The sequence below is a fragment of the Mastacembelus armatus genome, chromosome 21, assembly GCF_900324485.2.
Source record: "Mastacembelus armatus chromosome 21, fMasArm1.2, whole genome shotgun sequence".
Lineage (NCBI taxonomy): Eukaryota > Metazoa > Chordata > Actinopteri > Synbranchiformes > Mastacembelidae > Mastacembelus > Mastacembelus armatus.
Window position 1 is genome coordinate 27,146,329 of NC_046653.1, and position 5,962 is coordinate 27,152,290.

Sequence of the window (5,962 nt, forward strand, 5' to 3'; positions counted from 1 at the left end):
AGCACCAGGCACATCCTATCTGATGTTATGTCTAATTTATTTCTCATCCTGTGGGAAACCTTGCAATTACTGAAAAACAAGTTCATGTCTAAACTACTATTGTTTCACACATACTAGAATGCTTCATGATTATACTGTAATAATGCCTTAAAGGTTTAATCCATAATATGATAAAAGTAATCTAATACTGCCTTATACCTAAAGCTGTAATGTAATAGAAGTAATAATTCCCACAATTCCCCCTTTTGGTCTCTCCTCCGAGAGACCAACCCACAAATATGGAAATTTTATTGCACAGCCATCGTGACGTCTTCCTCCTCAAACACCATCGCCTCCCCCTTTGGAGTAATCAGAGGCATTCGGAGAGCCACCTGCTGGCCCTCAATGGTGGTCACATACAGACACATAAGTCTGTGACAAAGAGATCTAATACAGGGAATACAACAACAACCACACAATACTAGAGCAGTGACCATACCAGCGAGAGAAATGAGAGCAGCAATAATTGCCATCTTTCATTTGCCAAATCTGTGAGTGAACCAATTATCCAAAGGGTCATTAATACCTGAATGTTCATGCATCTACCTGGAGAGGGTCCATAGGCCCTCCAAAGCTTTGGTGACGGACCCATCTGGAGCTGTGTTGTTAGGGATGAAAGTACAACACAGATTCCCAAACATAGAACCCACACCCCCTTTTCCAGCCAATAACATGTCTAGCACCATTCTGTTCCGTGTCGTCATTAGGGAAGTGGGACCCCATTGCTCTGAGAGGCCCTCAATGGCGTCACTAGTGAGTTGGGTCAATCTCAGCAGGTTGAAATGTACGTAATTAATGCGATCCACATTTTTGTTGGGGGTGACTAGGAAGAATGCCGAAATTATATGTACCCTGTTTCCACCTGGTCTGCCGATTTGTATTCATCAGGGGCCCTCTTCGAACTCCAATTGCATCAATGTATGTGGGGCTGCCCTGTGTAAGATCAGGCCGGGAACGTGGCGGTGCCGTTTCTGGGTAAGTTTCGCTGGAATTGATTGTGTTGGACCAAGGGGAAACATGGGAACCTTATTAGGAGGCCCAATCGGTGCTATTAGAACACCTAAGCGAACCATAGCACAGGTGCCCTGCCAGGATGAGGGCAAATGTAGGTGTAAGTGTAACCCTCCTCTGCCACGGGATACCTGCCACAGAAGATGACAGAACACAGATCAAATTGAAAAGAAGTTGCGGACCCCTTGACCTACGTTCACTCAATACCTCCATAATAGAACAGACAATAGTCGCTGGTTTTTACTGCTCTCTTACCTCTTGTCTCAGTGGTCTGGTCATGCTCATATTCCTCCCAAAGCAGCATTCCCACCAATATCATTAGACTAAGCCCTACTACTACAACTATGGTAAATTTCCTGTGTGGCAGACCCATACTGCCCTACTCTGAGACTAGCAAAGGCACTAATACAATAATAGAGGAAGGAAGCAATACAAGCGTAGCAGAAAATATAAAAGTATAAAAATATAAAAGTACAGTATAAAATACTGGTGGCATACTAGAAGGCTTAGCAAACAGTTTTTCTCTGCTGGTGCGCACATACTCCAGTGACACCCTACATCACCTTTCCCTTACAGTCTCACTGCGTGAGATGTCCTCTCCAGCACCCTGAACGGTCCCGTCCAGCGCGGTTCCGACCACATAGGGTGTCATCAAATAATGCAAAGACATCGTTTACTGGCTGAAGGGCAGGTGGAAGTAGACAGCTGCAGTGTGCAGTTCAAGCCTGGCTGTAGCAATTCTTTCTCAAGGGAGGAGAACATACCAGGTCTTATCTCAGTGGAGTGAGTAGCGTTCTCTGGCTGTTGCAAACCTTTCTTAAAGAAGAACAAAATCAACATAACTGTGGTCAGTGATATGACAGTCAATATGCTTATTGTCTGTTTCACCCCACAAAATAATCTGAAGGGGTGTCCGGGTCGATATATTGGACCCTCCATGGCAAAATGTACCTCTGAGCAGTCTTCTCCCCAGGTCACTCTACTCCTCACTCACCTAATTCCCCTAGGTGTGGTTGGTTTCTTCACTGGTTTGAGACGAGTGGTCCCTATTGGTCCCACCCCCCTTTGTAGCCAGACTTCACCACAGGTTAGTTGGAGTTTAGAGTGAGTCCCTGCTGGTTTGACAGAATTACTCAGACAGTACTTTTACCTTTTTACAGTGTGTTAAATGAATCCAGGAAGGTCTTTCAGCAATTCTCACAACCACGGGTGTGGACAGCAGTACTTGGTAAGGTCCTTCCCAGCACAGAGAAAACCAATACTTCCTCATGATGATTTTTCAAAGACCCAGTCTCCTGGATTCACTCTGGAGTCTGGTTCAGGCTCAGGATCCTCCTGTTGTGCATTACTCACAGATACAACATTTTTATTAGTCAACATTTTTGCCATGGAATCAGCAATGGTCTCAGTCATGTGAGCATCCTCCTAAATGAATGGTTTTAACTGAGGAAGATGATAACACTGCAGTAAGATGTTTAATTACCTGGTTTACAAAATGTGTACCATTATCACAATAGATTTTCTCTGGAATTCCAAATCTGGGAATAATAGTAGTTGACAGTGTTTTAGCTATTGTTAGTGCATCAGGATGCTTTAATAGAAACACTTCAGTCCATTTGGTTAATGCATCAATGATCAATAAACAGTATTACTTTCCCTCACAGTTATTTAATTCCATCCATGCAAATGTGTTGAAAGGATATTCAGGTAGTGGAAACTTTCCACTATTTCTTGTCCCAATCTGTCCCTGTGGATTATTTTTGCACATATTTCACAATGCTGCACTGTTAACAAAAAATTTTACAGTAGTTTGTAAAACCGCATGTTGTAAACACTTTGTTTACTAATCTATCTCTCCCTCCTGCTGACGTATGCACATTAGCATGCGTCAGTACAGCTGCATATCTAAATAAAGTTTTTGGTAATACTACTTTGCATCTTTACATCTTCAAACATTATTGTCATTTAATTTACACTATTTTCTTATCCATAAGTCTATTTCATTTGTTGGTGCACTATTCTGCATGTCTTTAAGTATCTGCTCATCAAGATGTTCAACTGTAACAGTGTCTTGCAGAGGCAGTGATTTATGGGCTGCCTGTTATCAGCTCTGTGGTTTGCAATGGAAATAGAGTCTGCCCCTGGTATGTGGGCAGCACACTTAAAAATTGCTACCGTCTTAGGCAGCTGTACAGCATCAAGAAGTTGTAAAATAAAGTCTTTGTGTGTGATGGGCTTGCCAGAGGATGTGGTCATTCCTCTGTTCTTCCACTGCTGAGCAAACACATGCACAGTTGAAAATCCATAATTGCTGTCAGTGTAGATATTAGCTACTTTTACTTCTCATACTTTACAAGCTTCTGTCATGGTAATACGTCTTACTGCCTGCAATGATAAATGAGATGGAAGTGATTCAGCTTTAAAACATATTTAAGGGTTACAACAGTATATCCTGTCGAATTAGATCAGTCTAAATTTTTTTTTTTTTTTTCTTCTTACAAGATCCATTTACAAACATTGTCATTTCAGCATCTTTATAAGGTGTGTCAGCTTGGTCAACCCTGGGCAACACTCTATTCTCAGTTTCAGCAATACAATCGTGGCCCACCATCCTCAGCTATAGGCATTAATGTAGCAGGATTAAAGGTTGTACATCGTTCAATAGTGAGATGTGGCTGTGAAAGCAATGTAGTCATGCAGGACAGATGTTTAGCTGGTGACATGTATGCTATCTTGTTTTGCAACAACAGGACAGAGACTGCATGTGGAACCTCTAGTGTCAGAGGATGGAACAACTTAATGTTTGCTGAAGCTTGGACTGTCATGGAGGCTGCAATAACAGCTTGAATACACACAGGCATTGGTCTTGCTATTGGATCCAATTGGGCAGAAAAATAAGCAATAGGCCTGTTTTGTCAGCACTGAAGTCATGTGACCATTTTTACAATCAACAGTTTGCATAAAACATTTTTCAGGGTTAGACAGTCCTAAAACAGAGGTGCTGCTCAGGGTCTTTTTAAGACCATCAAAGGCTTTTTCTGCAATTTCAGTCATTTTATTTTATCATAAGTTGCCATAGGTATGTCATAAATCAATTTCAACAATGGACTAGACAACTCAATAGTTTGGTATCCATGCTCTACAGAAGTTTGTCATACTTAAGAAAAACATCATCTGTCTTTTAGTTTGTAGTTTTGGTACTTTAAGTATAGCTTCTTTTCTGTCTGAGTCTAGAGCTCTCCCTTGCTGTGAAAGGTCGTGACCTAGGTGACTTTGATCTTTTTTTTTTTTTTTTTTTACAACTAGTTTGCTCTTACTCACTCTGTGTCACTGTTCTGCTAGAAACTTAAGCAGAGCTATGGTGTTTGTTTTGCATTGTTCTTGTGTTTCAGAGCATATCAAAATTTCATTTACATACAAATACGTATTTGACTTCTTGCAGGGGGTGAAAACTTAGCTAAGTTAGCAGACATTACTTGGGAAAAGATGGTAGGAGACTCACAATAACCCTGTGGAATCCACGTCCAAGTCCATCTTTTGCCCAAAAACTCAAATGCAAACCAGAATTATCATTGTTTGTCAACTTCAGTAGAGAAAAATGCATTTGCCACATCAATGACAGTGAACCACTTTGAGCTGGGCTTGGCGTCATTCAGCAGGGTCTGTGGGTCTGGTACCAGTGGGGCTCTAGGTATCTCTGATAATGCCTGCTTTTAGTAATGAGTCAAATACTGGTTTAATTCCTTCAGCAGCCTCAGGTTTTAGTGGATATTGTCTTTAAAAGGGCCTGAAGGTTCCTTTTGGTGTTATTTTAACTGGTTCTACTCCTTTGATTTTTCCCTACATCTGCTGCTCCTGTAGACCATAAATATGAGGGAATTTCCTTAATTGATCTTCTTCCTCTGTTGTTAGAGTGAACACTTCTACTCATTCTTTACACTTAGATGTTTAGCTTTTATTGTGATTGTACACCAGTTCAACTTTTTGCTATATGTGTCTACAGTGCGGTTGTAGAAAACATGAGGGTCACCTGGGACTGGCTCCCAGGTGGTCCCCACCTCCTCAGCCCTGGTTACAAATGCTCCTAAATCTTTCCACTCAGAAGTTGAAGGTTTAGCAAGTGAAATGTGTGGGCTCACCCACAATTTGAACAGTTTCTCTTCCTCAGGTTGTAGTCTGCATGCTGCTGCTACATGTTTTACTAAAATGTGTTCTTTTGTGGTCAGTCTGAGTTTGTCTGGTGGATTATTAAGAACTGACCTACAAGCTCCTGTGTCACACAGGAATTTTATTTTAACTCATTGCACCAACAATGTCACTTTAGGTTTTTCTTCATACAGCATGAGTTCAGTTACTCCTTCTAGGCTCAAAATGTTAGCTTCAGTCAGATGTGTGTCTCATATCTCTTTATTCTGTTCAGTGTGTGTATTTTGCATCTGACCTTTTTTGCTGTCTAGTCATGCAGAGTATCCTGCTCCTCCCTCCTGGTGCTCAGGGCGTGTCTTTCTCTGTGGGCAGCTCTTGGCCCAGTGTCCTGCTTTTCCACAGACATAGCAGTAGTCACGATCAACTATCTGCTGTCTGCCAGGTCTCCGGCCACCACCTCGTCCCCGCCCCCTGCCCCGGCCATCAAGCCATAGCTTGTCCCCCTGAAAATAACACTCAGAAAACATTTCATTATCACAGTAAGTGAAAAACACTTCAGCTGTTTTTCTAACTTTCTTTTGTTCTTTTGCTCTTTGTTGGAGAACAGTGCTCACATGCACAGCATAATTTTTTATATCTGTCAGGACACAAGATGGCCATCCAATCTGGTGCTTTTGAATAAATCCTGAAATTTCAGGTTTGAGGCCATTTAAGAAGGCGTTTTTTAGCTGCTGTGCATACGACCCATCCCCATTCTGTGCAGCAC